The sequence below is a fragment of the Phodopus roborovskii genome, unplaced genomic scaffold, assembly GCF_943737965.1.
Source record: "Phodopus roborovskii unplaced genomic scaffold, PHOROB, whole genome shotgun sequence".
NCBI lineage: Eukaryota > Metazoa > Chordata > Mammalia > Rodentia > Cricetidae > Phodopus > Phodopus roborovskii.
The window spans coordinates 5,282,377-5,294,109 of NW_026126613.1; the positions used below are offsets into that span (position 1 = coordinate 5,282,377).

Sequence of the window (11,733 nt, forward strand, 5' to 3'; positions counted from 1 at the left end):
TGAACAAATAACATAGGCAAGAAAAGTTTGAGAAATCTGACAGAATTCTCTATCACATGAAGCATATATCCATGACTAACATAAATGTTACAAATGCAGTGAGTTTTTTCTATTATTATATCATCTGATGGAGTACTAATAACACTACACTGTTCAACTACAAGCTACAAGGATTTGGGTAGAGCATCAATAAATCTTTCAAAGGGAACTCTGGAACAGTACTAAAGTTAGTTCTAACAAAACCAGTCATTTATGAAAAGTGAAGATAGAAGGAAATTTTGAATATGAAATCTTCACAGTTTTCACTTTATAAGGCACAGTAAAGCCAGGGTGTTCTGTTTAACTTTATGTCTATTTGATAAATGCTAATATTATTTTGGAAGAAGTATATTTAGCTGAGAACAGCTCCCAATGAATGATTGCCCTGTGAGCAAGCCTGTGGTATATTTTCTTGATAGACAATCGAGGCTTTAAGAACATTTGTCTATGATTGACCAGTTTAATGTTTAACTTGTGCTTGAGGGCCTGGAAGACCCATATGGGACTGGATGTGACATAGTTTTAGACAGAATTAAAATGACTTAGATATAATTTAGTTAAATTTTGTGATTTGCAGCCTGTCTCTCTTGTTTATTTACATTAGTATAGAAACTAGGAGCTCCAGATATTGGTGATTCCCCTGCAATGCAAAAAAAGATCCAGTTAAGTCTCTTTATCAGTTTAATTATATTGCTTTTAGGATAATTGCTGTTAACCTCTACAAAAAAAATCCTAAAATCTCTTTGCCATTGTTCTAAACATAATTTTCCATTATGTCTAAACATAATTTGTCAATTTCATCATAAGTAAAATGCACTATTATGTTTGATGCATCTATTGCAGCTAATTGACAAAGTCTCAATTTTCCTTTTAAAATCAACCCAGTGATATTGTTACATACGTTTTTAATTATTTTACTCAGTATATGTTGGGAAAAGATTCATTTTAGAAAACATCTTCCCTCTGCATTAACATTTCTAAAGGGGAATGCCTACACAGTAATATGACCAGAATGCAGTTAAGATTTTAATCCACATGACCCACAGATGAAATCTATGAATTATCATCCACTAATGCCAATTTGTTCTTAGCTTCAGCTGTTAATTTTCTGGAACTATTAACATCCTTGTCACAATGGAAGGTTTGATCAGTTGATCATAGTTTATTTCAATAATGTGCTATAGATGGAATATGTCTGCTAGCAATCTTGGAAAATCATTGAGTTCATAATTTATCTCTCCTAATTTTACCTTTGGGGGTCAAATTTTGTAAACATATTTTGCAGCCGAAATAATTAATACAATCTCCTATTTCTAATTTTAGGAGCAAAATATAATCCCCAACCAAGCAAAATTTCCTTTACTTCTTAAATATCATTTCTGAATTATTGACATTTGAATCAAATAATAAAATACTATCCATATAATGGTAAACTATACTTGGAGGAACTTGCTTATTATTTACAATGGCTGCTTTACAAAATATTGGCAGAAGATGGGGCTATTTAACATTCCTTTTGTGTTAACCTGCCATTGATATCTCTTAACAGGCTGAGAAGGCAAATGTTTCTCTTTCTTTTACTTTTTTAATTTTATACTTAAGAAACACTTTTCAATCAGTATCTACAAGACACCATTCTTTAGGGAAGAGAGAAGGCAAAGGAATTCTAGACTATAAATTGCCCATTGGCTTCATTACCATATTAACATCTCTTAAATCTGTTACCTTTCTCCATTTTCCTGACTTAGTTTATATAACAAAACAAGGGAATTTTAAGTGGTTGTTGATTCCTCTGTATGCTGAGCATTTAGTTGCACCTTTAGCAGCTCTTCTAGAGCCTGTAGTTACGCTGTTATTAAAGACTATTGGACAACCCATATGTCTGTTGCCCATTATAAAGGAATGGCTTTTGGTGTTTTTGGAAGGATAACAGATTTTGGGTCCTATTCTTGTACTTCCTGAATGGTTGGTGATTGTTCTTCATAATGCTTTAGTATGAATTTTGCAGGATAAAACATGTTATTTTATTTTTTGAATATAATGATTATGTGAGCATGTTTATGCTGTAAAAGTCATGTCCACACAAATTCATTGCAATATTAGCAACATATGGCCTTAATATTCCTCCAGGTCCTTTTGCCCCTATATATTTCATCCATCTGGCACATTCCTTTACCTGACATAAAGTTCTAGTCTGTAAAAGTTGAAATTTTTCCTCCTGAAGAGGCCAGTTTGGATGCCAACATTCTTGTCATATAAATGCTACATCCACATCTGTGTCTACAAGAATTTCAATGATAACATTATTAATCATATTTTTAATTTTGGTCTCAGCTCACTTATAGAAGTTGCCAATATACTTACTTTTTGATTTTTTTGGACTTATTTTTCTCTCTTTTATGAGTCTATTTTCCAGAGCAGTATGTTTACTTACAATAGGTATTAGGCTCTATAATTGCTCTGGGAAGTCGTTTCCATGGTGACAGAAAATGATGAATAGAATCTTGCCTAGGGTTTTACCTATAGGCCTGAAATAGACCCCTTCAAGGCCTCTTGGTAAAGTAATACCTTGATAATCTCTTGTCAACCTTCATTCCTTTTTTCAATGCCTGATTTTTGCCTTACCTGCTGCATAATCCAGATGGGGCAGTGTTCTCTTTGGATTATATAAAGGAATAGTTTATAGACATATACTGTTTACAATCCCTTCTCAAGTGACCTTGTCTTCCACATTGAAAACTTTTGATAGTTTGAGTTTTCTTTATAACTACTTGAAATCATCTCTCCTATCGATGTATCATTACCATGGCTGTGAGCTTTAATGTTAACTATATCTAGGAATCAATCCTCCAGAGGAGCTAATATTGCTTTTAAAGTCCTAATAATCATTTTGCTTTGGGCATTAGCATCTTAAAAAGTAATATTTTCAACTGATATTTTTCTATCTTCTGAATCTGATATCATTCTACTGACTGCTGATGACAGTCTTTGTATGAAATCTGTGAACTTTTGATATATTTTGTAAATGTCTCAATTTTCATCATTCCCCATTCTGTTCTAAGCCTTCCAAGTTGCTGCATGGCATAAAACCAAGAGGTAGTCATTATACTGACATTGCCTTTCTTTCTTTCTTTTTTTTTTTATTTTATATAACCAAGTCCATTTAAATCAAAACAAACCTTTATAGACAATATTTGGGAATTTGGGCATCGTTCTTTCCAAACTACTTCCTGCTGGTAAGGGGCCCTGTCATGGGGGATTCAAAGACGATTCAGAAATTCTGGCTGTAGTCTGTCAGGCTGCTTTGTCCAGCTGTTTTAAATGTAGGATCACCTGGTACTCTGTTCCAGGTGGTCTGGCTTGATCAAACCACATTGGGCTGGAAGGAATCCACAGCTTTTCATTTTCTGTGGAAACAAAAATAGAAATCCTTTTCCCCAGTAACTTGTCCTTGAAATTAAATTTTGGAGTCAAAGCATTTTTTTTTAAAATTTTACATGTCGATCCCAGTTCCCTCTCTGTCCCTCACTCCCTCCCTTTCTCCCTCCCTTCTTCACTCCCTTTTACCCTCTCTGCCCTCTCACATGCACTCTAACCACCCTCCCCTCCCATTCCCCCACCCCAATTCCATATGTAGGGGAATGCCATCCAGTTGGGGTTTCTATAGTAGGATAAACTCATTCTCCAAGAACTTGATCCTGAGAAAAATATATACCTCTAGCTTGAGCCATTTGTTCAATATTCTTAGGCTCTTCTCTGATCCAGGAACTTCCATAGTAATGGTGGTCCATGCTCTAAAACAACTTTAATCAAGTATAGCAAGTATATAGGAATACCTCTTTTACAACCTGACCATGTGTTTATTATATGGTTTACAAATGGTGAATGAATGCCATATGAAACTACAATTTCCTTTAATTTCTCTAAATATACCATTTTCATAGGTTCACAAATAGTTCTTACAGACACTCCTTCATTTGGTACTTCCTGTAAGATTACTGGATAGATATAATAAAGTTGTTTCACTTAAGACTTTAGAGTATTCCTTTTTAACCTTAATATGTAATAGTGAATTTACATTTTTACTCTGGGTTTGAATATATCTATAATATACTATAATACGTTTATCTAATGCCTGAGTGTCACCATTCATATCGACCAAAATTTTCAGAGAGAAACCAATAATCATAACATTATCAAAATTTTAATGATCAAGATGACAAATCCTAGTTAAGTTGATTAACCCTTCATGTTCCATTTTTAAACAATCCATTATGTAACCATACCAAGGTTTAATTCTCTCAATTTTAATAGTGCTTTCCATTTTTTAGTGTGGAGGGAAAAAAAACCAACTCTATTTTTAACTAATAATTTCTTTTAATATTTTCCAATTGATATGTCAAATCTTCCAACATTGTGTCAGTGTACTGTGAGGTATAGGACTTCCAAAATTAAGAAGTAGCTTGTAGCCATGAACTGAGTGTATTAACCTGAGTAAAGGGGCTCTAGGAAATCCCCAAAAGCCACATGAATTTTCATGACAGCTGAAGACAAAAGAATAATCCCACCTTCCTTACCCCATATCAAAGATTTGAGGAGAAAAGAAAACATAGCTGGTAAGACAGAGACTCTGGTAGGAAGGATTCAAGCGTAGTCCTGCCTGTGGCTCATGCTTGAGCCTGAGCTGATGGACTAAAAGTGGCTCTATGGTGAGTTCACTCTTAAATGCTGGGTGCCCATTGCAAGATAAAAAATAAAAGGCCCAGTGATTGATGTTAGCTTTCAAGCTTCAAGCAGAATATTAGAAAATCAAATCAGGCCATCACTAGTATTTTTACCTCTACCTCAGAATGAAATGTATCTCTGGCTCCACTGAAACCCAGACTGAATTTCCAGACTGCTATGCTGTCATCAAAATGGCTGACAAATCCTGACATTGACTCTGAGACTCTGTTACTGTCTTAAATACTGCTCATGAGTCCTGTGATTAGAGAAATACAATTCCAAGTGCTGAGACCATCTTTGTGGGAGCTATGTCTCTTTAGAACTAGGTCAATTTTGTGTAGCTCACTGTGTCCTTGAACTAACAGAGATCTGTTTACCTCATAATTCTGAGTACTGGGATTAAAGGTGGATGGCTGATTTCTATGGCTTGTGGCTGCCTTTGCTTTCTTTGCTTTCTGAATACTTGGACAAGCTTTAGTAAATAATATATCATATTTTCTTTACTGCTTCTATTTCTATTTTCAGGTCTTGAACAATATTGTTTTTTTTTTCTCTTAGGAATTTTATATTGCTTCCATTTTTTTGTCTTTTCCTTAATTTCTTTAAGAAATTTTTTTCCATATCTTCTTTAAGGACTCCTATTATTTTTACAAAGTAATTTATTTTTCAAGTAGGGTTTCTCTGTAACTTTGGATCCTATTCTGACTTGTTCTGTATACCAGGCTGGAGTCACACTCACAGAGATTGTAATATTATCTCTCTCTCCAGAGTGCTGTGATTAGATGTATATGCCACCATTGACCAATGCAAAATCTAATTTTTAAGGTCATTTGCTTGCTTCTTATTTCAAATGATTTGGATTGCTCAGGTCTTCATGTTGTAGAATGGCTATTCTAATGCAATGCCTTATTACCTTTTATGTTGTTGATTGTGTTCTTATACTGGTATTTAGACATCAGCATTTGGGATTACTTTATGTCTATGTATGGATTCCTATGCAGGTCTTTATTGAATGTGTGTTTTGTTCCTTGGTTTCTCTTTCCTATCTTGTCTTCTGGCCTAAATACTAAAGGGTTTTGGTAATTAGAGTCCTTTTGGATTCAGTGGGATTGTCCCCTCTGGTTTGGGTGGGGGAGGGTGTATCTAGATCCAGATTGGCCTTTAATAAGGCCAAAATTCTCTTCTGAAGTTGTAAACCATGATGTAAAGATTAAGAGAGGATATGCAGAATAGGGTCCCAAAATCATGTCAGGCCTCTGGAGTCCCTAAGACCAGCCTGATATCCAGTGTAGCTACTTGCTCTTTCTAGATCAGTCATGCATTCTAGTGAAGCTGAATTCTACTGAACTTGTAGATCAGGGTGTCCAAGATCTTCCTTTCCCTCTAGTGTTCTTAGGTGCTTCCTGGCCTAACATAAGGCCCTTAGGGCTGTGACCCCTGTTATGGAGCCCAGGAAATTCAGTCTTGTGTTAATGGACTTGTTTTAAGAAGTATTAGCTGGTCCTGGACAGTATCTTACCTGAGGCTTCTGACCCTGCTTGGTCTCAGGTAAAGACCAAGACATATTCCAAAGTAGTAGGAAAGGATATGGGTCCCCATTTTGGGAACGCACTCTGGGGTTGTTGAACAGGCTTAATGAGGTTTAACAGGTGCTGGGAAATATCTTTGCTGGGGTGCAATGCAGATGACAGAGGCTATGGTCCCTAGTACAGTGCTCAGGGGAGGATATGCAGTCCGGAGTTGCAGGCAGTACTTTGAGGAGCGCTATTAAGCAGTGAGCAGTATCTTACCAGAGGTCCCTAGACCCAACCTTGCATCTGGTAATACATGAGTCTTCTCCTGAAATTGTAGAGTGGGATACTAAGCCAATGGTTGATATGGAAGGTGGGAATGCATAATATGTGTAATCTAGGGTTTTGGTCAGTCTTAAAAGAGTTTAGTAGACAGTGGGCATTTCTTCCCTGGCATCTCTATAAAAAATCATATCTCTGTATTTGCAAGTATTATTATACTTAGTTCAGGTAATATGAGTATACATACACACACACACACACACACACACACAATGACACTCACTAATTTACCAAACTACTCCTATAGCTAATAAGTACATATAAAAACAAACAAACAAAAACAAAACAACAGGATAGAAAATTAACAAAAATATCACTACCTTCACATTTACAAACAAGCATCTCATTTAACTATATCCTCAAAAATATTTTCAAATGGGACTACCTATAGAAGTAAAGGATATGTACAATTAAAATTTTTAAAAATTGAGGAATAAAAGAGAAAAGATACCAGAGTTTGGAAATCCCTGTTCATTTTCATGGATTTATAGATTTACTATTGATCATCCTGATTTTAAGTTCTAATACAGAGCTATTGTCCTCAAAACAGCCTGGTATTAGCACAAAAATAGACAAGTAAACCAATGTAATCAAATTTAAAATCCTGACATTAACCCACATACCTATGAACACCTGGTTTTGAAAAAACAGCTAAAGTTTACAATGGGAGGAGGAAAGCATCTTCAACAATGGTACTGGCAGAACTACATTACAGTGTGTAGAAGATTACATGTCTATCACCATGCACAAAACTCAAGTCCAAATGGATCAAAGACTTCAACATAAATCCAGGCACACTGAATCTTTTAGAAGAGAAAGTGGGAGGTATCCTTGAACAAATTGTTACATGAGACAGCTTCCTGAACATAACTTCAGTAGCACAGACACTGAGATCAACAATTAATAAATGGAACCTCTTCAAACTGACAAGTTTCTGTAAGATAAAGGACATCGTGGAAAAGACCAAACAGCAGCCCACGGACTGGGAAAAGATCTTCATCAATCCTACATCCAACAGAGGGCTCATCTCCAAAATATACAAAGAACTCAAGAAAATAGTCAACAAAACACCAAATAACCCTATTAAAAATTGGGTCCAGAACTGAATAGAGAATTCTCCACAGTGGAAATCAAAAAGGCTGAAAGACACTTAAAGAAAGGGTTCAACATCCTTAGCTGTAAGGGAAATGCAAATATAAACAACTCTGAGATACCATCTTACTACTGCCAGAATGGCTAAAATTAGAAACACCAATGACTTATGCTGGAGAGGATGTTGAGAAAGCGGAATACTCCTCCACTTCTGGTGGGAGTGCAAACTCATACAGCCATTTTGGAGATCACTATGGTGATTTCTCAGGAAAATGGGAATCAGTCTACCACAGGACCTTGCAATCCCACTCTTAGGCATATGCCCAAATGACCCCCTTCCATGCAGCAAAGACATGTGTTCAACTATGTTCATAGCAGCATTATTTATAATAGCAAGAAAGTGGAAGCAACCTAGATGCCCCACAGCTGAAGAATGAATAAAGAAGATAAGGCACATCTACACAATGGAAAGCTACTCTGTAGAAAAAATCAATGGAACCTTGAAATTTTCAGGCCAGTGTATGGAACTTGAAGAAACCATCCTGAATGAGGTAACACAGTCACAAAAAGAGGAATATGGTATGTACTCACTCATATATGGATTTTAGACATAGAGAAAAAGGTCACCAGACTATAATTCACACCACCAGAGAAACTAGGATACAAGGAGGAATCTAAGAGATTCATAAAAGTTCCTTCACAGAAGGAGAAAGGAACAAGATCTCCTGAGCTTATGGGGAGTTGGGGGGGCAGTGAGTGGAGAGGCAGCTAGGAGAAAGAGAAGGGGATGAAAGGAAAGCACTTGGAAGAACTAGGAAGATTGGGTCAAGGGAGAAATAGATGAGAGAAAGGAGAGAGAGAGAGAGAGAGAGAGAGAGAGAGAGAGAGAGAGAGAGAGAGAGAGAGAGAGAATAAAAGAGGGAGCCATTATAGGATTGAAGCAAAAACTGAACCTAAAGAAATGTACAGAGACCTACAAGAATGACTCCAACTAACAATTTGAGCAACAGTGGAAAGGCTACCATAAATGACCTTCCCTGATAATGAGATTGACAGCTAACATATCCACCATCATGGAACCCTCATGTAGTACCTGAGGAAACAGAAGCAGACACCCACAACTAAACACTGGAGCCAAAGTGGAATCCAAATGCAGAGAGGGAGGACAGAGCCAAGCTATAGAAATACATGGATATAGCTGACTTGAACAAGAAGGAGCTAATGCCCCCCCCAGGCTGATGACAGCTGAGAAGCCATCATTGGAATGACTCAGACCCCCTGAACATGGGTCTTAGTTAGGCCTGGGCAGTCTAAGGGACCTCAGACAGTGGAACTAGAATGTATCCATTTTGCACAAAAGGACTTTGGGGCACAATCCCCATGGAGGGATCTCCCTTTCCCTACAGACTGGAGAGAAGGCCTAGTCCTTACTCCACATGACTTCACAGATTTAGATGTTTAGGTGACCCCTACTGGAAGGTATCACCCTACAGTTGGAGTGGGTGGTGATGGGAATGGATGATGCTTAGGGAGCATACCAGGATGGGAGAGAGGGAAAGAGGGAGGGAGGGAGAGGAATCTTGGATCAATATGTAAAATAAAAAGAAAAAAGGAAAGAATGACCATCCTACAAAAATGATCTACATATATTCAATGAAAGACTCATCAAATTTCTTTCTAGAAATTGGGGGGGAAAATTGAAATCTCCACTGAAACACAGAAATAACAAGATGGCCATAACAATACTTAACAATATAAAGACTGATTTCAGGTTAATACTACAGAGCTATATTAATAATCCATAATAGTTCTGGCACATAAGCTAGCTTATTTAGTAATAGAATAGAATGGAGGAACCATATAAGCATATACACCCACAGTGAAGTTATTCATGCTGGAGAAAAGATAGTATCTTCAATAAATGGTTCTGTTCTAATATATAACTACATATACAGGAATAAAACTAGATACTTATCTCTGAAACTTTGCAGACCTCAACTCTCAGTTATCTAAGCCTATCACCTAAGGATCATAGAGGAGAAAGAAAGGAATGTGATTTGAATAGTAGGAATGAAAAAAAAAATTCAGTTTAGTATACTGCTAGCACAGACATAGAGAATAAAATTTGATCCATATAACATTATAAAATTATAAAGCTTCGGCAGGATCCAAGACCCGGAGCATCTGAGCAGTGAACTCTTCAAGTCTTCGATTTAAAAAAAAAAAAAATGGCCTCCAATAAAACTACATTGCAAAAAATGGGAAAGAAACAGAATGGAAAGAGTAAAAAAGTTGAAAAGAGCCAGAGCCTGAAGAATGTATTGTAGAAAAGGTACTGGACCGGCGTGTAGTGAATGGGAAGGTAGAGTATTTCCTCGAGTGGAAGGGGTTCACAGATGCTGATGATACTTGGGAACCAGAAGAAAATTTAGATTGTCCAGAGTTAATTGAAGCATTTCTTAATTCTCAAAAAGCCGGTAAAGAAAAAGATGGTACAAAAAGGAAATCTTTATCTGACAGTGAATCCGATGATAGAAAATGAAAGAAGAAGAGAGATGCTGCCAGAGGTTTTGCCAGAGGTCTTGATCCTGAACGAATAATTGGTGCCACGGACAGGAGTGGAGAATTAATTTTCTGATGAAATGGAAGGACTCAGATGAGGCAGACTTGGTGCTGGCAAAGGAGGCAAATATGAAGTGTCCTCAGATTGTCATTGCCTTTTATGAGGAGAGGCTGACTTGGCATTCTTGTCCAGAAGATGAGGCGCAATAATTATTGTTTGCATAATATATATATATATATATATATATATATATATATATATATATATAATCTGAATCTTGGATTTTGAATTACTAGTGAGAAAAATAGCATTCTAATGAAAATCGAGTTTGATATGCTGGTTTTGAAAGTATTGATAGTAGTTGGGGTATTTTTGATTTTTGTTCTGCGTCAAAAGGCACTGATTCCTTTGGGCAAATAAAAGCTTTCTGTAGTTGCTTCCTTTCACAATAGAATATTTGATACCATGTTGTATTTCCTCAGCTTTGAAGAATGGCTTTTCTTAAACACTGATGAGATCTTATAGTCAGTAGTCAACCAGAACTTATTTTTAACTGAGACACAGAAGGATCATTCTGGGTTTTTTTTTTTTTCTTTGTATTCATGTGTTATGCATAAGACACACAACTTTTTTGTTTTTTCTTGTTTTTTTTTAATACTCAAAAACCATAGATGAAAGAAAATGTGTTGATGAGGTTCCATCATTGTGAACATTTTCCTGAAACCTTTCAGATTATGAGTAGGTGATTTTGTATTTTATTGGATAATTTTACAGCAAGTGCATCAGAATTTATGTAATATCACATACAGTTGTTTATTAACAAAATCTTGTCGTTAACAAACTCCCCCTTCAGAAAATGGAAATAGACAAAGTTTTAGTATAATAACATGACTTAAGCTGTGTGTGGTTGTACATGCCTTTAATCCCAGCACTCTGAAGGCAGATGGATCTCTGATTTAGAGTAGGTCAGCCTGGACTACACAGAGAATCCCCTGTGTAAGTGGGCATGTAGAGTTTCCTCTGGTGAACCATTCCTTTGTAAAAAGTTGAAATCTATTAAAAGGTTATGATTCATGGAATATCTGTTTGCTGTAGAAATGTAATTCAGTTAGAAAAGATGTTGGCAATTTCAGACCCGCTGACAAAAATGAACAAAATTTGGTAATATAAATTAATGACTTGCATTCTTTTTCTTTACCCTGACTCATTCCTTACTGGTAGGATCAATCTTTTCAGTATTTGGGTTCTGGTTCAGTGAGCCAGAAAAATAACTTTGTAGTATCAGAATGTCATCTAACTGTATATTTACTTTATTGTAAATAATTGTGAACAGTGGTCAATAAATAGTTTCATATTCCTTTAAAATATTATAAAGCTCCTTCATTTCACAAGATAGCATCAGTTGAGTGATGAAGCAAACTATGGAGTGTGAAAATATACACAATAGATATGCATATATGA

At 36.1% G+C, this 11,733-nt stretch overlaps 1 pseudogene; it reads left to right on the forward strand.

Annotated features, from left to right (window-relative positions):
* Positions 1-9,873: 9,873 nt before the first annotated feature.
* On the forward strand, positions 9,874-10,481 carry LOC127237776 (chromobox protein homolog 3-like; annotated as a pseudogene).
* The last annotated feature ends 1,252 nt before the right edge of the window (positions 10,482-11,733 follow it).